This window comes from Aythya fuligula, chromosome 16 (genome assembly GCF_009819795.1).
Source record: "Aythya fuligula isolate bAytFul2 chromosome 16, bAytFul2.pri, whole genome shotgun sequence".
Classification (NCBI taxonomy): Eukaryota; Metazoa; Chordata; class Aves; order Anseriformes; family Anatidae; genus Aythya; species Aythya fuligula.
In genome coordinates, this window is record NC_045574.1 from 7,678,270 (window position 1) to 7,705,532 (window position 27,263).

The window sequence follows — 27,263 nt, forward strand, 5'->3', positions numbered from 1 at the left end:
AGCGGTACAAAGGACCCCCAGAGGGTTTTTTTTGAGTGTATCAGCATACTGCTATTGGCCTCCTCAGGACTGAACCGGCTTCCTAGTTGCAGCAGTGAAATAAAGAGCTTTGGCCATTTTTTCACTTACCAGTGTATTTCTTGAAACGGTAGCAACAAACTGCATCAGTGAACACACACAGTAGAGCCAGTGTCACCCTTCCAAAATGCAAGTGCCCCAGACTGTCCTCAGTGTGCGCCCATGGCAATCAGAGAGCCTACAGCAGGTGACTTCAGTGAAAGCAAGACTGGGTCTCATGGGACAAAATTATCTCTCCTGAGTCCATGGGTCCTGTGTAACTCTGTGGACATTAAAAAACACCTTTTTTCCTTCTCCAAGTTCAAGCTGTATGTAGGATCCACATGCTAAGCTAAAAATAAAACCTTAGCTAATATATTAGTTTGGAGAAGGTGGTTCTCTGAGATGCAGTGCTTGCTCTCTACTAGGAATTTTTGAGAGACGTATCCTGCTCTGAGGCAGTAATATACGGAAATCATGAAGACCAAGCAGGTAAACAGCATCTGAAGAAAGCACAGGGACAGCAATCTGGAGGCCGTGTGAGATAATTTTCTGATGTAACAGCAGTGTAACAACAAGTACTATAGTCCTCATATCAAAATAAAGACAGCTGACATGAGGTTCTTACATTTCAGTACTAGCTAAGCAAGCCACACAGGATGAGCACAACTAAAATGGCTCCAACTGCTTACCGCCTCTTTTCCTTTTTCTCTCCTTCTGCTGCGCACTTCCTTGCTCTCCTCCGATCCTTGCCAGTATGAAAGGCTCTGCTAATGACCTCTGAGCAGATCATGTTGAGAATGTCACTACAGAGCTTCTTAATCTTATGGTGGCGCCTAGATAATATGGTGATGGGTACTGAAATGCTGAAAAACAGACAGACAGATAGCTAGATAAGATTAGATATATAAGTAATTTAGTCAGTCATCATACAGAGCAGCTGACATAAGTTCATTTGTAAAGCCAACTGCTAAAATTGCTTTAGAAGTCCGTACATTTTAATTCTGTTGAAAGACAGACCTTTGATCTGAATTGTTTTGGTGGCATGTACATTATTTGAATGGAACCTCACCTGACCAGGTAATACCAGACCGGTCATTCCTGGCATACTATTGTCATAGGACAACAGTGTACATGCAAATCCATACCTACCGATAGCTCAGGGGCAGACAGATAACCGAGCATCATGGAACAGATACAGACTGAAAGCATGATCACCACCTTGTGCTGATATGCAGAATGAATCATGGCTAATAAAAGGCTCAAACAGCCATATATATGACTAAAGGTAACCCCAACACACTTTTAAATTAAGCATGTCCAGAAAATAAAAGGAGAGAAATTAATAGATAAGTCTTATTGCTTCTCTTTCTCATCAATATTTATTAATTTGTACTGGGGGAGATGGAGAAGAGAGAGAAATAAAACAGAGCTGCCAGACAGATTCACTGTTGTTTACAGGCAGTTTTATATCCCAGCTCTCAGGTACTACCAAAACACTCGGAAGTTTGTGCTGCATTCTTTGCAGGAAGAGTTATTTGCATTCACGTGTTTTTATTTTTATATTTAATTCAACATTAAAAAGCTCAAAGATACTTCCTAGGGCAGTTTATTTTTGAAGTGGATTATTTGTTTTAGCTCCACATCTGAAGCCACACTAGTATTCCCGAGTACGGAAGGGGTAAGACGGTTAATATAAAAGTGCAGAGTTCATTAGTCCATGTGTTCCTCTGAGTGGCATTTAGCCCAGCGCAGACACTTTGCACTGCTAAGTCCCACTAAAGCACAAACTGCTAAGTGCACGGATGAACCACAGATAAATGGTTGCATGTCTTAATTAGTGATGGATGAAGCTCTCAGAAGATTCTGTGGTTTAATTAGAATAAGCATTCAAAAAGTTCAAATGCTAATCCGAGCCTCTTTAGTTTATAATGATGGAAGTCACTCTCTAGAGCAGCTTACTCATTCCATTTTTAATATATCCTGACTGCAGTTGGGTTTGAACCGCTGCACAAACAGCAGCTGTCACGAAAAGTAGATCCCCTCCAACAATCCCACTTGAAATCAGTAATTGCAGATGTGCAGAAAAATCAAACGACTGAATAGCAGTCTCCAGACAGCGCTTGCCACAGTCTTATGTCCTTCTGTGACACTTCACTTTTGCATGTTCTTGGCTCTAAGGCTTGGATTAATCGTGCTTAACTGTTAGAATCCCTGTTTCCTTAATGTCTCAGAAACTCAATCTCTTTTTAAAGCTATATGGCTCTTGACAGTGACTGCAGTGAAGGAGCTAGACTCCTAATTTGAGCATCTCATTTATTTGCCTGAACTTTGGAAGGATCAAGGTCCAGCTCTGTTGTGAAATGCCTGATGTTACGGTATCTCCTGACCAGTACCCTGCCCCATGGCTAGTCCATTATGGGTCATTTCAAGTCAGCTCTGCTGCACGCTGGTGCTTTATAGTGGACTGAAATGCAGGAGACTTGATTTTCTAGAAGGTTGATTTTCTAAATAGAAGTGTTCTCATACAATATCCTAGAGCCCGATTCCCCACCGCCTTACAGCTGTGTCCAAACCCATGGGACTCAGAACAAGTCCACAGGGTGTGTAAAACCCTGTCTAGCACATCTGGAAGTGCCAGGCTCCCAGTCTGCATAATTTAAAAGCAATGGAAGATTGGGCCAGCAGTTACAATTGTACTTATATAATGTCTGCATAAGCAAATATTGGACTTGTTACGCATATGCAAAGAGTTGCCCAGCCAGCACATAAATGGAGAAGGTATGTATTTCCTTTGCACACTACATGCCAAATGTGTGCAAATCAAACACAAAAGTATCCCACCCATTGAGGCAAATGCTTAAAAATAGGTATCTAAAAGTATTACACAGTAAAGCACTAAAGAACATAGTTTAATTTTCAAAATTGCTGAGCAACAAGCAATTCTTGTTTTTTGAGAATCAGACCCCTTACACACTTCCGTTTGGTTTTAGAACGTGATTTTATATACCTATTTTTTTGAGAAATACTGGCCAAATTGCTAGCTGTCAGCTGGAGTCTTTATCGGGAAATCTGTAACTGAACATTCCAGGCCAAGATGCATAGAAAACAAAAAACTGTGTAGAAACTTACACAGTATGCTGTTGGTTATACTGGAAACAGTAAAAAGAATTAAAAAAAAAAAAAAAAAAAAAAGTGCTATTAGAAAGCTCAGTTCAGGAAAAGGGAAAGAAATGTACTTTTGTGTTTGTACTGATAACAGTAGTCCTTCTTACAACATTCTGCACTTTTAAAACTTTGAATGAATAACTGTAGCTAATGAATAATTGTACCTTTAAATAAAATCTTAATTGCAAAACAAAAGAATAATAAAGAAAAGTGAATACTTTTTTCTTTTCTTTTCAAAGCTTAGAAAAGTTTAGGTCGGAGTTTTGGGTGAAGGTTTGGTTGCTGCTTTTTCCCCTTTTATCTGAAACAGCTTACTCAGACCTAATCTTCATCATCTAAACCACATGATTAACACACAAAATAACTTTGGAGCAAGCCAGGTCCAAGCAGGAAGCTGCAAGTACTATCATGTCTTCGTGATATTAGCCAGCAAAATAACTGTGGTTTCTTCAGTTTTTTTTTGTTATTATTATTATTTTTAATTCTCTACATTTATGTTTTCCTTGAAAGGGGCATGTGTGTGTGTGTGTGTGTGTTTTCCTTTCTTCTTTGTGGTGGAAACTTTCAGATTTCCAATCTCATTCCCAAAGGGAATGTTTATTCTCCTAGACAATGCCCACAAGACCGGGGCAGGCCTGGACCCTTACACAAAATAGCTAAGAACGTCTCTGACTTTGCTTGTGTTTGTCAGTCAAAAGCACTGTTCAGCCAGATATCACCACTCCCCTCTGGTCAAATTTAAAAGAAAGTAGTTATGACTGTACCATACAAGGGGACTGGTCCTGCTGGTGTGTATGAGGCTTGTTCAGAACATTCCATTTGATTTGGCTGGCCTGAGAAAATGGAGGCTCCTTTACTTCTTTCAGGATCCCAACAGGTTTTAGGTGGGAACTATGTACTAAGCTGCTCAGATCACAGCAGTTCTGGGCATGTCTAGACATAAAATTGCTGGTACTGGAAGAAATGTTATCCTGAGCAGGGAGGAACCTACCGAGTTGTAGGTGCTTAAGTCTTCTTTTGCATCTGGCCCTAACTTGCAAGAGAGGAAGAGCCAAATGCTCAAAGGCAGCTTCCATTTTACAGCTTTAAATTATGCAAAAAAATACAGTCTTGATAATTTTGCACCTGCATTTGTATTGGAGGTGAGGGAGAGCCTGACCAGGCAGGGACAGGCTCTAATTCTCTGCCCTTTCTCTGCGCTGTGAATTCAGACAGGCCTTATCCCAGCAGAAATCACAGTCCCCATGTGTGTCGTGTCATACACTCCTATGCTAAGCTCCGCGGTTGGTACGCTGGATGCTTGTTGGGCAACGGCATGGAGAAGGCTGGTTTCCTTGGAACATTTTCTGTTCATTGTAATGTCCCTTCCCAGCATTTCACAAACCACCACAAAGACAACGACAAAATAGGGGAGGAAAACCTTCTTAAAATGAATTGTGTGTCTCTTCCCTCGCTATCCCAACAGCCTTGGCAGGCTCATAGGAGCCAGGCAGAGCTGGTCTCTACTGGATGTTGCTCTTTGCACAATTTTATGATAATCTGGGGGAGTTTGTGTGATCAAATGGTGAAAGCACAAGGAGGGAAGTGAGGACTCTGAGACTGCTTTCCTGGTTCCGCCACCAAGATCCCGTTTCTCTTGGGATGGCATACATAAACTCTCCTGGTTGTTCCATTGGCATGAACCTGGCTTTATGTATGTGCTATTTCTGCTATTTTTAGGACTATCTGAGGTTCAAATCAAAACAATGGCAAAATGTTCCAATTTATCTGCAAAACGAATTACAAACCTAACTATGACCTCTCTGTTCTGATTCAGAGCCTATTAAAGACAGTGCAAAGACATCTACTGACTCCAGTGTACTTTGGATTACTATGTAGGCTCTTGATCAGATGGAAAAGAGACAGAAGGACACCAGAACTCAAGAAAGGGATGGGAGAACTATGATATATATTACTGGGAAGTAAAAATACCCTCAAGGGATGCTGGAAGCAAGACTTCTGCCAAGGCTTGGCTAGAATACACAAGTTTAGAGACCCAGCTATTGCAGCTTCTTGGCTCATCCTAGAAAGAAAACAGCTTCCTGTCTTTACCTCTTAATGTGAGCTCAATATTTGTAATTTACAGTGCATTTCATACCTGAAAGAACAACTCCGTTCTGTTCTCATGGCAAAATTCCTAATGATTCCACTGTGAGCATAGCATAGCTCACATCTTCTTATTTGCTGCTGTTGGATCTTTTTCATGTCCTTCCACCCTGCGATGGCTGCAGGTATTCTCTGCTCTTACACTCATTTTTAGTCTCTGTTTCTTTGACACAGGTAACAGTTGTAAACTCCAAAGATCACTGTTTCTGTAGCAACAAAGAGAGAAAAAGAGGAAATTAATTCAGTCTTCTGCATTCATTCAAAACATCTGCTTATAATGACGAGGTGTTTTCTCCTTGCTTTTCATCATATGCCCCACAAGTTCAGCTGTTCTCAGACGGGACTACTGGAGGAGAACAGAGCAGCTGGACAGTCCCAGCAGCCACACTTGCAGAAGCATCCTGTAGAAGTAGCATGTGATCATCCCAAAATACAAATTAAAAAAGGAAGAAAAAAAAGAACTAAAAATATATTACTGTTTTTGAAAATGAAATCTCATGATTTCACCATTACTATTTCAGTACTACAGTTTCAAAGTAGCATTAGCTTTGTCATCCTTCTTTAAGAATCTGTTTATCTGAGACTGGTGCTCCAAACTGCTCTCTATGCCTTTGAAAATCCTCTTTCAAATTTACAAAGTTGTTCCAAAGAAGTGGCATGCTATACATAACACCAGGAAAGTTTCTCTAAGAACAGATTTTTCCTAGATTATTTCAAAGTCTTTTATTGAAATGAAAAGTGCAAAGATGAATAACTATGATCCACAAATGACCAGGTGAACCCAAGTCCATCTGCTCTCATGGTGCAAAATAAGGGAGGTGAACAAAATGAGCACTGATTATATAAGGAGATGCTTTGGGTTGTGATCAGAGACGGCTCTTTCTTCTAAAAACATATTAAATTTGATTCACTCGCAGCACTGACAAAAAAGATGTTTTGGTTCATACGGAAATGGTTTGATTCAAATATTTAATTTTGCTTTAAGGGTTTCCAAAAATATAATTAAGCACTAAACTAAAATGGAAACTTTGAATCCCAAAGCTAAAATGTTTTACTTTTTAGAAAATGCTAAAATTATATAATTTGATTTGTTTGGAATCTGAGGGTGATATAACTAAAACAATCAGTTGAAACTGGCTTTAGTTCGCAAAGCATTTCAATTTTCCTGTATTTTAACATTTTGGCTAAGATTATCAGATGACAATTTATAGGAGGATGTTATTGTGGAGAAATAACATGCTGTCAGGATCAGCAGTTTAGTATTACCTAATACAGATCTACAATGGCGGTTTACTGGATAATTTTATTAATGATATTTACAGACCTCTCAGCTGAAAGGCAGAGTGGTTACAGTAAGGAGTAAGTCATGGTTAGCTTTTAGGATATTATTAGCTATGGCAATACTACACCTCAACAAATCTGTGAGTGCCACTTGACACACCATGCACATTTGTAATGGCACAGAAAATAAGTACAATAATTAAAACAATGGTTCTTTTCCCTCAACGTTTTCTTTTGACCCGTGTCTTCCTCAAAATGAATCCAAGGCAGGTTAACTGACTGCTTATCCACATAACATTTAAGCAACATATTTAATACAGTTGCAGTTCATACTTTAAATTCAAACATAACATCGATCCAACAATTTTTGGCAAATAAAAGGTAGCAATGGAGTGTCAAGAATCCAAGGACACTCCAATCTAATTTAAATGGTGTTGCTCTCCAAAGCTGGCAGCAAGGAGTGCATCTTTTTAAAATGTTTCTAGTAGAAGCTGATGTTTATGATTGCTCTCAGCTTGGCAAGAAAAACACTCTTCTAAACATTTACATTTCGCATTCTTTGGGACTGTTGAAAAATGTTGGCTTGCAGTTCTCCACACTGCAGAGAGCTTGTGAGGAATGTTATAGTAGAACATTAATAGCCATGTACTTTTCTTTTTCTTTGATTTACTGTGTGGCAGCTTTTATTCTAGTTGTGTTCTTAATGTTGTCTCTCCCAGTTTTAGTTTCACTCCAACAATATGAGCCTAGGTTTATTTATTTAGCTAATAAAAACAAAGTCAATTCATTTATTAATAATACTTCGTACTAATGTCCCAGTCACCATTTGGAGACTTTCCCATTTGGACATATTCACTCCATACTGTTGCAAAACCCCACAGCCGAGTCAGAAAGCCTTTTCCAGGAGAAGCAGCCCGTGAAGAAGGGGCCGGCATTGTTCCGTCCGTCTGCCCAGACAATCAGGCCACGCTGTGGTTTGCCCACCACTGTGGCTGCAGTGTACAGACACCAACAAGAAAAGAAGTAACATAACGCAGAACCCCTGCTCAGTTACTTTGGCTTCAAGGTATCTCCTCGAGGAACTGTTTTCTTTGTGTGGGACATTGGTGCCCAGGCCCCAGCACAGGGCCCTGCTGAGCTCTCGCCAACAAGGCCTCAAAGCCAGCCGGCCTGGCGGCCTCTGCCTGCCTGCACACGCGTTTCCCAATCTGACCCAACCTAATAGCATGAGGAAAAAAACATTAGCATTGGCTTTATTTTTCACCGAGAGCACAGTTTTCAAAGCAGTGTTTTGAAAGTACAATTAAATCGCTGATTAGAGGCGCGTAAAGGCACTCAACGTGTTCCCCATTCCGTAAATCGCATACAGATCTGCATGAGTCTTACTGGCGCAGTTCAGTGAGTCGCTGAATTAGGACAGATGCACGGGATACGATGCAGCCCTAAATGCCGCCAACTCCCAGAAAGGTCACTGGAAGTTGATGGTACCTAGGAACTACAGGACTGATAAATACAAGAACATATCCACACGCACAAATTCATGTATGCAAATAATCTCACTGCAGTGTTGCAATCAGTGGGAGTCCTTGGGTTGGACTGCTCCTGTGGGCAAGCTCACTCATGGTCTGACCATCTGCAGAATCAGCCTCGGTGGTATGTGCTGCATGCCTGTGTACTACCAGTTTAATTCAGTTTCCTAAGATGTTGTGGAGTCTGTCAAGGTACATGTGAGCCACAATCACAGCAGCATCAAGCCAGCTGCTTCAGGTCTGGGCCATTTTGCTGTCAGCTGAAGATGTGAGGCTTGATGACGTGGCTTGGTCTATGGAACTTGGATAAATAATAAAATGTGCAGTATGCCTTACTACTACTACTACTACTACTACACTACTAGTAGTAATAGAGAAGTCAAGGCAAGGGAATTTTGCAAAATGTGAATAATTACAAACTATGTGTGTGAAAGTCTTAGTTGCTGTTCATAATTAGGCAATGAAACCGACTGAACACATAAAATGTCCTTCATCAGAGGAATTTGGGAAACTTAGTTTTACTAAAGTCTCATCAAAACGTGATGCCATGCCAGTACTATATGGAGCCCCCCTGCTGCAGCCATAATTTCCCTTGTCCACGTCGCTGTGGTAGCCTGGCTGTAGCAGCACTGAGCTTGCAAGAGCTACACTGTTCTGCCTGGGCAGAAGGACACCACTGCACAGCCAGCTGCCATTGCCTGGGAGAGCCAACCTAGCAGTGCTCCAGATGTCTACATTACACTCGCAGCAAGATGCAACAGTGACCTCAGTGTGTGTCTGCTTTGAACTTTTTGCAGTAGCGTGGAGCATCAAAGGCCAGATTCATAATATATCTATCTGCTTAGGCTGCTGGGAATGCAAACAGAAATTTTGGAAAATGGTGCCAAGTACCTGAATATCTATTTTCTGCTCCATTTTTTTCAGGGTACCTTAAATTTACAAGACGTAAATAATTTAAGAAGCAAAGTCCAACTTTCATAAGTGACCAAGAGTTTGTTTACATGGGGAGGAGCTCCTGGTGCACTGAGACAGGAATTATTTTGCCACATACATTGTATAATCTTCTAGCTGCTGTTACAGCAGTGCTGTTCCTGGTTGCTTTGGGCACACAGCAATGCACGCCTGCTCAGGCAGAGGCTGTCTCAGCACCGTGTCAGTGCCATGGCAAAAGGCTTGGGCCTTATGGCTGCTGGCAGCGTGAGATCAGCAGCACGCTCCCTCCGGCAGCCACCGGAGCTCAAAGTTAGCTGAGGGTCTATGTTGTTCAGGAAGGTCTTTTATTTGGGAGGATAAAAGCTGGGTCTTGCTGGCTTACATCACATTTGCTTGGGAATATTTGCAAACTCATGGAAACAAAAGACAATGTCTCTTGACAATTTTTTTAGTGTAATTCTGTGCAAGAATACGCTCATTGCAGAGTAAAAATGACCACACAAAGACTGACTCAAAACTAATTCCCTGTCAGCCTTTAGAAATTGGAAGTCCCATTTTAATGTTGAAGGCTCTTCAAAAAAAAAAAAAAAACATGTTTTTGTTTAGCTTGTTTCTAGTGTGTACAGGCACCCAAAAGCCAAAGTCAGGGGAAGTTGGAGGTGCCCAATGCCAGTGGCCTCATTTCAAGACCAGCACCTCAAATCCAAATGAAGTTAACAGAAGCTTGAGGTGCTCAGTGACTCACCTGAAGGTAGATATTAAAAATTAAGCATGTTATTGTTGGAGGGTTTTGAAAATTATAGCCTAAGTGACAGTGTCAGAGCATAAAGCTGAGAAGTTCCTGTTCTCATAGATGAGTCCCCCCTGAGCAACTTGTTATCAATAACTAACCTATATGCACAATGTAGCACGTATAGGTCTCTATAGGAAACCACTAACACAGATCATAAGCTTAATAGAATCTGTGTATAACCAATGTTTGAATAACACTAATAACTCTGTACAAGGAAACCAAGGGAGCAGCTCAGAGTGGGTGGGAAGCAGTAGCCAGCAGGCTGGATAGGAGGAAAGGAGAAATAATAAGGCACCTCGCTCCCAGGAAAGGCCAGCAGGTGTATTTATAGAGGTCACACACCTTCTGGTCAATTAGGTCTAAACCCAGAGGAACCACTGGTAAAATATCCATTGCTGCTGGCTTTGGTAAAAGCCAATTAGAGATGCATTTATATTATAAAACTTAATTTCTAGGGAACAAAACTGTGGAGAACTTCAAAGAGTTGCTCCAAGAAGGATGGAGCATGATGTATATTCAGGACTGGGGCTAATGGATCCCAGTGCCTGAGCATGTGGACATTCTTTGAGATTCTGGGGAGGAGAGCCTAAAACACTAGCCTCTGGTTGCAAAATTTCAGCTAGAATTGGAATAATTTTCATTTTACTTGATTACTTCCTCCCAGTTTAATATCTAAATGTCTAATTTTAATTGTTACTAAATAAACTCCTGTTTTACTAAGAGGCTTAGCTGATGTTGGGGATAAGGTAAATGAGCAAAGCTCCGGCGTTACAATTCCATGGATATCACAGACTGTGGGTACCCTGAGAACATGAACCTCAGCGTGGTACAGGTGGGAGTACTTTCTGCCAGGTGGCAAAGAAGCAGTGAAGGAGCTGGGTCTGCCGAGTGCAAGGCTAGGGAAAGCGGTCACTTCAGTAGGCACACACAGGATCCTTTCCGCGAGGCACAGAGACTCCCCATAGCTTCCCTAAGCCGTGGCGCTTTACAATGAGTAGACCAAAGTCATACCACGGTTTAGTGACAAAGCTGAAAAGAATCCAGATTGCCAGCTCCCTGTCCTAAATACCAAATGCAGGCCTGCCTTCTTCTCTAGGATAAAAGCATAAGGAAAAATATTCTAAAAGCTTTCAAGAAGCAGTGCGGATTGTGCTGTTAAAAGGCGGAAACATTATCAAAGGGTCAGAGAATTCCACAAAGTAGCACAACAGTTACTATTGCAAAACTCTGGGGGATCTCTTCTGTGGTATAGAGTTATTCAGCAACTCAGACTCACGGCAGTATTTCTTCGTCCTCCACAGTCATAAATTCTTTTGCCTGTTATGGCTAAGTTCAGTAAGCTCATCTGATTTGGCTTCAGAGAGAGCCAGACCTTGCCTAAAATTTAATATTTTTATTGTCCTTGCCGTAGAACATTTATGCTGTGTTTATCAGGTTCATTTCTTTCTTCATTAGAAGTTAATCACAGTGCCATTAGCACTGCTTTAATGTCATGAGAATCACACTCTGTAGGGTGCATCCTATGACTGCCTCAAAAATCTCTCCCTGTGGATATTTTGTCTCTGAAATAGTCTGGTTCCAACTATTCATCTTTGCCAAGAAGAACAATGTTACCAATTATTCCTACAGTGGAAAATAAATCAGAACAATCATTTGTTTTCTTGCAGTTGGTTGTACATATCCTTCACCAGGAGAAATTCAGCTGCGAGTTAGAAAAATTTCCTTTCAGCTTCCCAGCCTCTTCAGTCTGTGCAGGATTCACAGTATGCCTATGCATCCGATGAGTTATTTTACCTGGGAGGTAGGAATTGTTCCAAGTTCATACCTGCTCAAGATATAATTCAGTTTTATGCAGGAGACTGGCATAAAGCCTATCTGCAAAAAATCTCCAGCACAGAAGAGCTGACAGTGACCCAGTAAAAGAAATCAAGAATTTGAAGGTGGTTTTGCAGAGAGAAAAGATCTGTCATTAGTGAAAAGAAATGAGGTGAAATTACTGAAAGAGCATTTCTGATCATGCAATCAAGGAACCGTGGAACAAAACTCCAGGGCACAGTGGGATCTGGGAGTGCTACCTTAGGGAGAAGGCACCACAGATACTTCCTCAGATAAGGGCATATCAAAACTCAGTGCCTGATCTCAGAAACCCAAACATTCATATTAAAAATACAATCAGTTCATATTCATGGATTGGGACATGAGTAGCTTTAGGACTTGGCTCTCATTTATTGCTTAAGCATGCAATTCATAAGAATAATTCAGATGTGCCATCACCACAAAGTATCAGAGATCTCAGCAGATGCGTGCTGAGGTTATACAAACAGTTACCTTTCTGTGCGCACAGTTGCGAAAATCTGGTCCTAAACATTTATTATTATTTTTTGCATTTATTTTTGCTTTGCAGACTAATTGCAGAGGTGTTGTCCGAGGTGCTGAGTCCTCCTCGGGTCATTGTGGAGCCACAGCTGGAGGTGCTCCATGGCACTGAAAATAACATCCCTGGCTTAATCATCAACAAAGGCTTAGCACCAAGATTTTGCAGCTGGCATCCAATGAGCTCTGAGATAGCACTTGGAGTCCTAAGCAACCAGTAATACCTGTTTTTCTACAAAATTAATAAATGCAAGTGTTAACTGTTCTAAATTCACTTAAGAAACAATTCACCCGGAAAGATTTGTGGTTTTCATTAAAACAGAGAACATAAATAGAAGAGGAAATGGAAGGCCTGATGCTTGGCGTCCATTAAACCCCACAATTTGGCCAAGCTTTTGCAGGGCTCTCTGAGTATGCAATAAGGCAGTCAGCACACTGTCCTTGTAGCCTTTCAATCATTATAAAACACATTTAGGTACTTTCTTAGTGTGCAGCACGTTAGTGATTAATGAAGCAACTGCAGCCCACCAGCTGGATCCCACACTGAACAAGGCAGAGCAGAGCAGATAAGCAGCGCTGGGCTGCAAGGTGGGCATGAAGAGCAAAGGAAGCAACTCTGTTCTCAGCTAAGGCATTGACTGCAGTGTAACAAACCATGTTTTGCACTGAGTCTTGGTATTATTGCTGTTGTCTTATCCCAAATACAATAGCTGTCTGTCCTGTACTAGGTAGATCAGACCCTAAGCAGGACTGTTGTCTGACTGCTCGCTGCTGAACAATCCATTGCTCCTTCTGAAGTCCTGGCTGTAGGAGACAAAGGTGGATTCCCCTGGAAATTTGCCCAGATCTAAATGTGAGTATGGAAAAGTGTCACTGCCTGTACTCGGGTTTGTGTTTAAACCCTCCCTCGTGTGCAGCTGCAAGATTTTTCACATTGAAACTGATGTGAGATTATTACATTAAAAGGATCTATTAAATGCCTTGGCATCATCTGGATACTGAATTATGGACTGACAAGTCTCAGAGACTGAAAAGCCTAGAAAATCATGCACTTGCCTCCAAAAAAATAAAGGAAATCCAAAAAGGACCAATAAGGGGAATGCAACTATTATGGTGTATAATATCTAGCAAAAATAACTCAGGGGGTAGATTGCATTCTGAACCTGGACCATGAGTAAGATTTCTCCAGGCCTCTCTGGTGGCCGAGACGTGTCACCCTCTCCATCCCTCACCAGTCTGTTGGGAAGCAGTTCCCGCTGGGAGGACACCACCTGCTGCCCACCGAGGCTGGCAGAGTCGAAGCAATGACACCGCTTTGTGCTGCTGTGGGACTGCAGGAAGCATCACCCAGCTGACCTCCATAAAAACTAATCGAGCGGCCCTGCTCAAAGCAGCGTGCGTCTTCCTGGAGCTGTGCATTGGGAAGGACTCCCTGAGTCACCCTCCTCCTTTGCATATCCCTTTGCATCTGAGCATTAACAGTCAGAAGCCATTGGAGCCAGCTAGAAAAGCCTCATGTTTGTGCTCTCCCATGCAAATATCTCTTCTCCCTATATATTAGTTACTGTGTGTGGGTTTTCTCTCTCACTCTCTCTTGCCATGTGTGTGGGAGTTGATGGCATCAGCTTTATGAAATCTCAACACATGCCAAGAACAGCTGGAGAAGTTGAAACAAGTTCTGGGTGAGGTGAGTTTCATGGGCTGGGCAGGGACTGAAATTAGCAAAGGTGCTGTGGCTGCTTGCCATCCGGGGAGCATCACATGGAGCATGTGGGCTCTGCCTGCTCCACGAGCAGATTCCCCGTGGAAAAAAGGATTTGATTTGATTTAGATAATGAAGATGGCAGAGATAGTTGAATTAGAAGAATTTGTTCACCAGGACAGACCATCTCTGCAGCTCTTCCGTGCCTGGTTCATTATGTAAATATAACAATTTCATCATGAGTCTGAGGTAATTAATATCTTTAGCCAGCATGTAGCACTCTTCATCTTCAGAATGCTTTACTAACATTAATAATTAATCACCACAGCACTCTGGGAAGGTTATCACCTCAATCAATGGGTAAACTGAGGCACGGGGTATCACAGCCTGCCAGTGGCAGTACTCTTAACTTCTTGTGTCCCAGCCTGGTGCTCTGTGTGTTACAGAACGTGGCCAGGCTGCCTGATAAGCTTTATGATAAGAAGGAACGAGCCAAAAGGGCACTCCAGAATGGATGAAAGAAAGCTCCCTGCACAGAGCAGAGCTTGTTCATTGCTGGCTGCTCCCATGAGGTCTCCGTGTCCCCAAAGCCAAGACGTCTGTCCTCCCCTCAATATCTACAAGATATTTCTGTTCATCTCTTTTCATGTTCCCTTCAGCAGCCCAACATTATTCCTGGCATAATAGATAAGGTCTGCTTAGCTATGACTCAGGTATTTACATCTTCTTTTCTAGATAATTTTAGAATATAAAGACCCAATGAAATGTCTGATGAATTTCAGTGTTATAAATCAGTCCACTGAATAACCAGCATTTGCTTTTGAAGCACTTTATAGATCCATCTCAGAAGAATTTGCAGGTTTTGCCTCAATCTCTTATAGAGGGACATTTGAATCTGCTTCAATGTTTGGTCTTAAGCTGTTGATTTTCTTTAATCAAGTCTTGCTTAAGCTAGTAAACACAGCTTTTACCTTATCAGTTTCTGCCATTAGTTCCATCTGGACATCTGCACCAGGTCAGACGTTATTGCTTAGGTATGTTATTCCCTGACAAACCTGGGGAGAATTGTGAAAGAAGTGACCTTCCCACCCAATTCAGAAAATGGAACTTCAGTGCATCTTACTAAGGACAGAAACACGCACAGCAACCCTGAAAGAAGAGTCTGCCTGTCTTGAAGCTTCGCAAGAAGGATCTGTCAAATGTGGCAGGCTGTCATTAAAAACAATTAAACTAATCAAAAATCCCTTTTCTCTTATTTCTGCCTAGTCAGGTGAATATTAAATACTAGATTTTCCAGGGGCACTGGGAAGAAGAGGAAATCGGCATCTGTGTTTCCATTCAAACATGTATATGAAGGAGCAAGTACAGATTTGCCTTTGTCTACCTAAAGTATGCATGTAATTAGTATGACTGCACAGGTAGTCATGGGACTTCGTACATGTCATCCACCTGCATGTCAGCGGGGTGCTTGTCTTAACAGTGACAGTGCTCGTGCATGCAACTCTGGCATTTCAGCACACAAACATGCATTTTCCTGGTACACTGGGCTCGGGGGAGCTGCCGCCCTGCTCAGACCATTTCTGGGACCTGTCAGGACAACGCTGCTCGTTGAACACACAGATTTTGTACCTGTGAGTGAACTGGTTGCTTGTGATGTCTCCTAGCATCACTACCATGGGCACGATCCTCTCCTCATCACTCCCAAAGCTCCTTTGTGCTTTGCAGAAGTGGAGGAGGCAAAGAAAAACCTGAGCTCCTTTGAGGTGGGAGCTTACCCCAAGGGGGAGGAGAGGGAAGCTGACCTGCAGTGCATTTACTGATCGTATTTATTTTTAAAGGCACTTAGCCATCAGTCTCAGCCTAGTGCTCTGCTTCCTGCAGGCACGCCCTGCTTGTGGCTGTGAAGGTACTCACTAAGCACTAGTAACACCCAGCATTTATATAGGGCTTTTCATCTTCAAAGCACTTCCCGAACATCGTTTAATTAATGAATCCTCACAGCCCTCTGTGAGGTATGCACAGTTATTACCCCCACATTTTACAAGTGAGGAAAACTGAGGCAGCGATTAGCTGAGGCAACACTGTGGGAATTGGGATTAGAGCTGAGGAGAGCTCGGCGGGGCCGGGACCCCCATCCCACGCTCCCATTGCTGGGCGGCCTTGCTGGGAAAGGAGAGCGGTGCCTCAGTTCTGCAGTGACCTGAACGCCATCAGTGCAGCCCCTCTGGTGCACCAGCAACCTTGTCTCCTTCCAGGTCCATTAAGTGTGGAGAGCTAGGAAAAAATCTGTTTTCTTCTTTCAGTATCAGCTCCAGATCCTGCTGCTGCCCAGACAGAATAGCCAATGAAAGACACCAGGATGGAGGTTTCACAGGAGGCTTCCATCACCTATAACACTTCCTACCAAAGACTCACTTTTAGTGCCTTCACAGTGTTTTTAAAATTGCATGAAAGGGGGACTTTCACCCAGAGATCTCGGAGGGCAAAGGCCAGTGTTGCAATCCCAAACCAGCGCGGCGCTGCGCAGACTGTCAGACCCACTCGGGCTTGGCCTGGGCTGAAGATCTGATGATTCACGACCCTCAGCCCACATCCACGAAAGTTCAGTGAGTTTCACTCACATCCTCCCCAGTGACTGCGGGATCCTCCCTCGAGAAGCCCCAGGGTATCCTGGTTCCTGGCTGACACGCGGAGGGCAGAGGCAGACTTCCTGCTCCCGATGGTAGCCGGTAGGGTGAGAGAGGGCACCGGTGCTGGGGGTTAAACCTGGATGGTTCGAGCTCGTCAGACTTGAACATCTGAGAGAACCTGCAGGGCTTGGTTCCTTTCCAGCCCTTTAGGGCTCTCACAGCCCTAATTATTATTGTTGTTGTTGTTATTATAACAAAACAGTCATATACTGCCATAAAATACAAACTAGATAATACACGTTCCTCGCCCGGAGAGCTCAGCCTTTCAGCAGGCTGGACATGTGAACTGGATCCCTCAGGAGAGACAGAGGAGGCGCAGTGCTTTCAGAGCAATTTCCCTTCTCAATTCCTTCTATGTGCGGCTGGACGCTGTGTAAGGACTCAGGACACGGCACCAAGCAGCTGAGCAGGCAGCATCAGCCACACAGCGTGCTCCTGAAGCAGTGGGACAACCCGTGCTCTACTAAGCCCTGGCTGAAGGAGTTTGGGCTGCTAGCCACACGTGCAAGCTGGTAGCCACATGTGCAAGCAGAGGATTTGGGGGTACAGGGAGGCATTGCTGGTGCCCTTCTGAAATGAGCTGCGTCTCGAAGCTGGTACCTGCTGCTTGGAAAGCAGCACCCAGCCAGTGTCCTGGGGGGGTGGCAGCTCCCAGGGGGCCAGCAGGGAGATGCTGGCACGCAGCCCATCAGCAACGCTGCCTGCCGGGCCCGGGCGGTGCGTGAGCACCCGCAGAAATGCAGCCGGGGCTGCTCCATCCTGCTCCTGCACGGCACAGCCATTCCCACAGGCGCTGCTTCAAACACCCCACTCAGCTAAACCGGGGTGGTGGAACTGTAAAATCAAGAGAAAATGGGAGCATGGAAATTCATCCAGTGGTGATGCCTTTGTACAGACGACTGCTGGGGGATCTGTGGCTCGTAAATGTTCTTCTGACTGAGACCGAAGCCTTTTCATGCTTCTGAGGTCCCTTCTGTTCCCTTGTGACAGCGTTTCCCAGTCTAATCTGAAATGCTTTGAGATATTGAGCCAAGGGAGAAGTGGAAAATGTTGCAATTCCTAAGCTGTACTTTGAAATGAAATAGTAATAGTTGTAATTAATAATAATCTCTAATGAAAACAAAAAATCCCTGCTTATTCCAATATAGACACTTTAGGTAGTACTAGGGCGTCAGGCAGGCTTATTCAGCCTCTGGACAGACTCACCCACAAGGCCCAGCACCAACACGCCCTGTGTACACCTAGCATCATTTTCAACAACAACTGCACCAAAACAAAACAGACGAGGAGCATTTTATGTCCTTTTTGTGTCTAGGCACAAGGGAGGGATCCGTGGCCAGTTTTTACCAACTGAAGACTCTAATCCAGAAATTGTCCCTGCGACTATATTCATAACTCATAAAAACAAACAAACAAAACCAGACAAAAAATAACAACAAAAAACAATGAACAAAACAAAACCAAAATCCATTTACAATGAAGGAAGCATTACTCAGAAGAGCAGCTATTTACGTTCCCTCCAGTGCTCCGTGCCCCAATATTCCTCTGTTCTCTCACCATTGGGTCACAAAGACACTGAGCAGACACTGCTACAGTTTTGAATGCTTGATCTGACCGATCCTAGACCTGGCTTAAACCCAAGAAAACAGCATGAATTGAGGCACACCTCGGGTATTATTCAGGGATGCGATGTTCACGTTCTGATTGCTGTTATTGAACCGGAGCGATTCCCATCGCAGCACCCAGCAGGCAATGGGGACACCTCACTGAACAGCCAGTGTAAGGGCTCACGGCCCGCTCTGCCCACCCCTCAGCCCCGGCAGCCTCTCGCTGCCAGCCGTGAGAACCCCTCTGCGAGGCAGACGCTGCTCTCAGTCCCGCTGCACACCCCGCTAGGAGCCAGCAGGCCGGTGAAGCGCTTGGCTTCTCCCACCTGCAGCGCACAGGGAAGGTGCTCCAGACAAAATGGCTCATTTATAGGCTGGCTCCTCCTGGGTCACGCTTCCTGCCGCAGCGAGAGCTGTCAGTCAGGCACAGCTTCGTCTTAACTCAGGCATTGACTTGAACACAATTAATTCTTGGCAGCAGAGGTAACGTGCTAGGAGCCCCATCTCTCCGGATGGTGATAAGGCTGGCTGTCGGGACAGGCTTCCCATTCACTCCTTGACTTTGGCAAGAGTTAGATCAAGCCCATGCAGACTAATAAAACAAACGACACCGCTGGCATGAGCAAGTGCAGCTCCTAGCATCAATGGAGCTGTGTCTCGCTACGCCAACCAGGACGGTGCCCCTCTTCAGAGAGGTGGCCGGGATTTTACTATTAGTTTCCTTTACTTCAGGATATTAACTCAACCTACAGCTGTGTGAGAATAAAGGGGACAAATCTGAGGCACATGGCCTAGCCCTCAGTAGGCTGCAGTGTCAGGAAGAGCCGTGTGGCCAGGCACATGCCAGGCACACGAGCCCTGCTGCCGTTCGGGTCAGCGTGCCTGGCCCAGCCTTCCCCTGCCTTCCCCTTCTTTCTGTCACCTCCCTGCCCTGCCACGTGGCGATGGCAGCCCTGTTTTATCTCACTGCACTCACGGAGCCGACTCCTGCGGCTCCAACAAAACCCTGTTAAACCTCACAGGGGTTCACAATGATTCAGGTGATGTGCTGAGACGGCCTGGGACAGACTGTCGCAGTTCAAGTCCAACCCAGGCTATCTTCATCTTGATGGCCAGCTGGACCATCAGTCTTGCACCACTCACGAGCCTGACGCTCACTCCCCCACTTCCCTTCCCTCGTTTTTCTGGCTATCTATTTTTCTGTTGTTACCCTTATCAAGAGAACAACGTAACCACCCTGGCATACCAGCACGACATACCTAGCAGATTGCAGCGTGACTCAGTACAGAACTCGTCCCCTGTTTTCACGCACAAACACACTCTGTGGACGAGACGACAGTGAAAAGAGCACAGGATGCATCACGGAGGTTGCAAAACCCCGAGGAAGACTGGCAGGTCCCCCACAGAACAGGCTCCAGTCCCCACTATTCCTTTTTTTATTTGAACAAGTGTTTAGTTTGCAAAACATCCAAGACTATCTGGGCTATGCAAAGAAATGTCCCGACTTACTAGAGCTCCTGCAGAGCTGTATTCTGTTAGCTAGACTTGGGCAGCCACCCTGAAGTTTCTTAGGAATTCCCCATTCACAAGGCGATGCATTTGGTGACTGGTGTTAATTACCCCACTAATGAAGCTGGGGCAAATATTTTGAAAGTGATCCATAGGCAGAAACATATTCACATTCATCTTTCGTTGAGGAGTATTATACACAGACACAGCTCACCCAGCTGCTAAAACTATCATATTTAAGATTGATTGCTGTATTTCACCAGAATTAGAGCTTTTAGCAGACTGCTTGGTCACAAGGACATCTCTTTCCACAGAAAAACAGGAAGAATTCTGTGGTATCATACAATGAACAAAATCTTTACCTAAAATTTTGTCCTGCAAATGCGCCTCAAACATTTGCATCATTTAATGGTGCCTTTTGGATATCCTGGGAGCTACAGTGGTCAGTGCATTGCACGCTGCATTGTGTAAGATGTTGCCTACTTACAGTTTGCAGACTATTACAAATATGCTTCCCAACTGACCGGAAAAAAAAAAAAATCATTGTTAGAGTCTTCCTGGTAAAAATGCTTGAGAATGCACATCGAGAAAAATGTCTTACGATTTTACTGAAAATAGTCTTGAATACGTTTATTTTTAAAATCTCTGTCTTGCTAAGATTCGCACAGCCAACTCACATTCACTTTCTGAACTAATTTTGACAAGGTCAAATGCAATATGTGCTTGCAATGAAACCGTCAAGTGCTTGGCTCACAGGAAGTACCATTCTGCATGGGGCAGCCTGGCTATTTCAGCCAGTTACTTCACTTCTGCTGACATAACTGACATGAACATTCACTTACCAAAAAGGTGTTTGGATCAGTTTTTTTTCCCCTTTGGCAAAGCTGTGAAGGATTGGCTTAAAAATTTTGCTTGTTTGTGAAATTTCAAATATGTGCAAATAAGTCATTTATCTTATTGAAGAATTCACTTATGAACTCTTACATGACCATAAAGATTCCGGGGAGACAGTTAATCCTTGAAAGAAGTCTTTATACCTAACACATACGTTATTTCAGTACACAAGCTAGGTGTATGCAATGCATCCTATTAAATAGCTCCTGTGAATAAAGAAACACCAAAGGATCTGAGGAGATCCCGGACTCATTTCTCTAAGAGCTACTTCCATAGCTCCTCCATGCTGAAATAGTATCACAAAACTGTTTTGATATTCAAACACAGGTTTATGCATTTGCTTGAACAAGTCAGACCTGCCCTCCTTTGTCTGCAATGCTGTTCAGCGGAATACCAGCTCTGCTCCCTCTTCTGTGAGCCCTCGACCCGAGGTCAGGCATGCAGAGGGCTGCCCGGGGTTTAAAGCTGAAGAATTCAGCTAGGGGTGGTGGCATCCCAGGTCTCAGTGGAATGGGCTGAGCCCTGTCCCCACACCACAAGATGATGGGGGCAAGCTCCGCATTGTGCTGTGTGACAGGCACAGGCCTCAGGCACCGCTCTGCAGCCAGGAGGATCCCATGCTTCTCGCCCTGCACGGTGCCACGGGCTCCCTCCAGCCCCCGTATCTGGAGTGGGACCAAAGGACTGGAGAGACCCTGAAGTGCTGGGTTTTGTGGTCCAGTCCAAGGCTGTGGAAAAAACTCCCCGGGAACTAAAAATCCTCACAGTTCTCACCATGTTCCATTCTCCTCCACTTTGATGTCGCTGCCTCGTACACCAATGTTATTATGTATTGCATGTGTATTAAAAACAAACCCGAAAACAAGACCCTGCTGCACACAGCTTTCCCTATTAGAAGGGAGTGAGAACAAATCCCTACAAGGCACACTAGTCACACTGCTTAGGCAATTAACTCTCCGATAGCTAGGGTACATCCATTAGTTCAGCTAGAAATGAGCAGGAGAGATAAGCATGTTGTATTTTCTGTTCTGCAGCATTATCTCCAGCAAAGTCACTGCCAGGAACACAGACATGGCCTAATAGACTAAAGCCTTCACACGTCTATTACCCTTCCACAGACAAAGCAATGTTTAAATGCAGTTTTCCAGTATTATAGAATATATATGTCCAAGAACGTATTCTAAACTAGCATCTATAAAGTGTTTTGTCAAGGGCTTGGTACAGCCAGCAGTAATTGTCCCCCTGAGCTGAGCTCAAGGTGCTGGGACAGCCGTACTCGAGCTTCCCTCTGCTGAGGGACGTCCCCCTGTACCACTCTATCTGCATTGCTGAGCTTTTATCATCTCCTTAAGAAGTGAGTTGTGGAGTAGCACAAGGAACTGGCGTGCTGAGATCTCATGTACCATGCCTGCCCCTGGAAATTACCAGGTGCATGTTCATAAAGAGCTGGTGCAGCAGAGCAGCCCAGCGTGGTCTTGCTTTTGCTACTGAATTGCTCCGAGATCTTGTTCATCTTTCAGTATCTCCTTTGGTCCTTCTCTCTGGGGAATAACACTTATCTGCTCCACTGAAGCACTGAGGTCTGTAACAATAACTATGAACTGTTTGATAATAGATGCTACTGAAAGACAAAGGTGTATTATTGCAAAATTTTGTGGGTTGGCAACTTAGCTAGTGGCACTGTATTGCATCCAGGGCCCATTTGGCTCCTCGCAATGATATGAGAGTGGGGGGAGAGGAAATCAGGTCAGAGTTTTTGGCAGACCTGTTCAAGGTAAGCATAATCCAGCTGATTCATTATGTGCCGCAATCCTTGCTGGCAAAGGCTCCGAAGCGAAGTAGCCTCCAGCCCTCTTGCAACTCATCCTCCGTGTGTGGGTGTTGATGCTGCACATTAGGGAAGGGTGTCGCTGGTGGATAAACTTAAGGGGGTGAAGCTGGATAAAGGGTGCGAGGGACCTCACACAAGTGTGCAATATCAGCCCAGTGCTCCCTGCTGAGCCGTCCTCTTGAAGAACATTCCCACCTCCCACAGGACAAGGAGGAAAGCTTTGAGAGGACCCTTACGATGATTAACGCAATCTCTGTTCCATGAATCACTGGCATTGGGATGTCCTTGTGGCATAATCAGAGCGCGGGTTATTATACTCATTGATGATAAAACAAGTAAATCTTAATGAGTTGTGGGAAAGGAGACAATAGGGCCCTCTGCCAGGTCTCATTTACCTTGACAACACGCCTACAGCCCAAGTACAAAGATCGCTATTGTTTATCCTTGGTATTTGTGAAGGGGCCAGACAGTTCTTCTCATTTCACCCGATCTGATGGTACTCCCTTTATCTCTGCCTTAGCATTTCTAAGGTGCCTATCACTGCGGTATCTAAGCATCTCAGCTTTAGTCCAAGGTTAGATTTATGGTAAATAAACCACTTGGACAGCCTTTGAAGGAGAGAACCTGATATATAGTCAAATATTGTTAAATCATTCCATTTACATAGTACCTCTTCTTTGGCTAAAAGGACAAGCAAAGCCACCTCGTTGTTTATATGGTAAACAAATGCACCGTGTATGATTCAGGCACTCAGTAACTGGGTCTGTTACTTCACTAGTACAGCTAAGTCAATCTACCATGCCAGCAACATGCCCAGCATGAACTCAGCTTCTGTCCCAGCTGGACTGTATTTGTACTGGGGACTCCTGGCAGCACAGATGTCTTTGTCACAGTTACAACTCCTCACACTCTTTAGCAAATAAACCTACAGCATTAGAATTATCGAGTATGAACACAGAGGTGAGAAAAATGGACCTGTTCCTCCCAGCAATCTGTCCCCTGTGGGTACTAGTCAGAGCTACTGACCTTGTTGTAGCTCCTGCTACTGGCTCTTCGTGCAAAGCCAAAAACCTGCTGAGAAGGACCCAGGAAAGCTTTCACCTGGTGCTTGCTTTAACTACAGCTTTGTCATCTGCAGCTGCTTGGGAATTTTCAATGAAAAGTAGTTTTGAACAGAAGAGAGATCTCTATCAGGCTACAGTTTTGTACATATTTGTTAGGAAAGTGTTTGTTAAGAAAGCCTTGACAGATCCCAACTGGATTAGGAAGAGCAGCGTGTGAATAGCCTGCATTCCTGCAGTCAGGCACTTGCTAGGGCTAGGGGAGAGCTGGGACCAGCACCTGGCACCTCCTTATCCCAAACAGCTGCCAGAACCATCGGGCTGCCACTTACACTGGCACCAGCGTCGACTTTGGGTTCTGTGCAGAAAGCATAAAAAGATGTTTGTTCAAACTAAGTTTGAACACAGCAGCTCTCTGGAAAGCCTGAGAAGTTTGTTAGGATGACAAAAGACTTCCCATTCAGACCTGGGAATACGTGCAGATTTCACGCAAGAAACAAAATACAGACCTTGACATTTGGGTCTCAGAGGGAATTCCTCAGGACAGCAACAGGAGAAAAACATCCTTCTGCCTGTGCTACCACTAAATCAAACCGGTGTCCGATTTATAACGCTGAGCAGGGAGAGCATTTAAGAAGTGTCTTTTTTTTCCCCTACAAATTCCTGGCCAGAGGCCGTGCAGCTAAGGTAAGGATTGCCCACTGTGTGCCTCTTTTAAACAACTTGTTCTGTTCTCATGTTCTCACCCTGTTGGCTTCCTCTGCTCCCTGACTCATCACGCAGAGCAGCAAATGACAAACCTTCCCCCTGGGACAGGGACGGTGTCACCTCCATGGCACACTGTGTCTGCTGGGTTTGGGCCCTGAGTCTCACACTGCCCCCCTACAGCGACCTGAGGCGATCTGATGTGAGGGTTCTGCATTTCTGGGGTACAGAGACAAGGGGCTAACGCAGAAGAATGACGAAGGATGGTGTTAGCAATATGGCCCTGGCCATAATCACATAGAAAAGGTCTCAGCAGGGTATATATAATCGTGCTCTGGTAGGGAGGGTTGCATAATCAACCAGATGCTCTTCCACCACATGGGAACTGAGGTCTAACGAGGGAGGGGGGCTACGGCCTTGTAATTTCCTTCCTCTTTCCCTTAAGAAGTCCATCACTAGGCCTGGCTGCCTAAGAACATTTCACAGATGGGAAGACTTGCTTCCCACCATATCCCCGTGTGAAGAATCATTTCAATCATGTTCTTTTCACAAATCAAAGATAATTACTTACTGAGAGAAGATGCCCAAGAAGTAACAGCTTAACAATAAAAGATCTTAGTGAAAGGAAGAAGGCCAACATGGAGACAAATGCATACTGCTCCTGTTTGCCCAATTCTATAAAAGCGATATCTTGATTTCTCTTTTCACTTGCACTGAAGTAAATCAAGCAGCTCAGCTAAGGTTACTTGTCTACAAAGCTTCGCTACATGACAGGAGAATCAGATCCTTTGCATAAGCCAGAAAAATAATTTCAGTGATCTCCCACGGAGCAAAGTAACTTTCTGGCTCTCCTCTAGCTCCTTCCAGCCACAGCAGAAAATGAAGACACGCAATTTAACCCATAGCAAACTTTCAGCCCTCTGCAAGCTTTCTTACTCACTCATTACTTACACAGCTGGCTTCCCTTTGAGATCAGTCACCAGCAGTCAGTGAGTTCACCTCAGCAAGAGATGGGGAGTCAGTAACCATGAATCCTCCTCGCCTCATCTCCTTTAATATGCTGCAGGGATAAAAGCAGTTTCCACAGGAATTCCCTCCAGGTTACTGATTTGCTACAGATCTTTGGTTTGACCCACAGGGTGCAGGAAATCTGCAGCTTCATTCATAACCCGGTCTGCTCCCTGCTCGCTTGTGCCAGGGAGATTTAATAAATAGTTTTGTGGACACTCATGTTGATCTACTGTATTGCCTGCTGGACTCAAAGTTCTGTATAATTTTGATTCAAGATGCAGATTCAGCTTGAAATTGAGATAAGATAGCAGTGGCTCCCATTCTTGATTATAGAATTGTGTTGGGTTACAGGAGCAGTCTCAGTTGCATCTGGCTTTATCTGTGCCTATCAGGATTAGTACAAATAGCAGTACCAGTAACACAAACATATAGACAAGGAAAACAGAACTAGGAAAATAAACTTTCTTTTGTGCCAAACTGAAACTGCAGGTAGAATTTTAAGTAGGCAGAAAGTTTACCTGAGCTGTCATTTCATCACCGAGTCTAAAATCTCTGGAAAATCCATGTTAGAGGAACGTTTGGTGCTTACAGGAGTGTGGGACCTGGATTTAATTCCTAGCAGCCACCAGACTAAGGTTTACCTGGGGTCAAGGAAGCAGAGAAGTGACCACTAAAAGCCACCAAAAATCTTGATGAATCCATGAGAAAGAGAAAAGAGTGTCTGAAAATCCGTCTTGTCTTCAGTGTTACTGAGACATAGGCACACACTGGTATATTGCAAAACATTTCATTCATGAAAAATAAAAGGAAAAATCTCCAGGGATGATAATGAGCTATGTAAACCTGTGGACAGACAGTATAAACAATGCAAGAGGCATTTTCCTGAGGTGAAAGCCTGAAAGAACTAATGGAATCTGTCTAGACAGGAGATACTCCACAGTCTGCGGATCCTGCGTAGTGCAGGAATATACACTAAGTAATTATTGCCACTGCCTCGCTGCGCTTGGTAAGAAAACAGTGTCTTTACCTTCTGGAATACAAGTAGCGTGCATTCAAATATTTTGAGGAACTCAAAAGTGATGACCTTTCCAGGAAGTTGCCACATCCTTTGAAAAATGCAGCATCTCAGAGAGACCTGCGAGGCACCGGCCATTCTGACGCTCAGTTACAACTACAGGCGTTTTGGGATGAGATGTGGGCTGCTTTGAAAATATGGTCTTGATTTGCAAGTGCTGAACACTGGAAACATGGATCCGACCTGTTTTGATGTGTGGAGTATGGGTACTTACCTACACCTGTCAGCTGGGCAAGAGCTACGGATTGTTGACGAGGAGGCTTTTGGGGCAAGGGAAGAATGTCCTGACTAAGCCAAAGGAAAAGACAAACAAAGAAAAGAAGGGCCCTGGATGAAAACAAACAAACAAAAACAAGCAAACAAACACCCCCTGAGCTACTGAACCATGCAAACATCTTAAATAACACTCCCAGGCCATATACCAAAGATCAGAACAGATACAGGTCGTTTCTGCTGGTGCAGGGCACAGACTTCAGCAGAGAACTCAAATCCTGTCACAGGTAATCAGATCACTTAGACTGAGGTGCTGCTTGCTCCACTGGGACAGATGGACGTATCACAAAGTTCAGAAATCTTCAGTGCTTTCCAGGGAAAAGGTTAATGTCTGACCAGGCAATGGATATTGAATTCAGCTCCCACTTCTGGAGGAAGCTAGGATGGAGGCATACCCTACAGAAAGGTCTGCTTGTTGCATTCACAGACTGACACCATTTTTGAAGTCTTCTCATGCCAAATAAATTGACAAGGCTACGTCAAAATCCCGAGCTGAATAGCACTTGCCAATTTGTGCATGCGACTGTAGAAACATCATGTGTAATTGCATTTGCCACCAGGGTAATTGTGCGTGCAAATTGTGCAGTAAGCTACATATACATTTTGTACACATGGTCATGCTTTCA

General features: G+C 44.2%; 1 long non-coding RNA gene across 1 annotated transcript in view; it reads right to left on the reverse strand.

Annotated features, from left to right (window-relative positions):
- Positions 1-755: 755 nt before the first annotated feature.
- Positions 756-27,263, reverse strand: part of LOC116495698 — a 148,110-nt gene continuing 121,602 nt past the window's right edge. Inside the window, exons 3-4 of the long non-coding RNA XR_004253965.1 lie at positions 5,363-5,576; positions 756-923 (exon numbers count right to left, since the gene is read on the reverse strand). This is a non-coding gene — a long non-coding RNA (uncharacterized LOC116495698). The remainder of the gene's footprint in view (positions 924-5,362; positions 5,577-27,263) is intronic.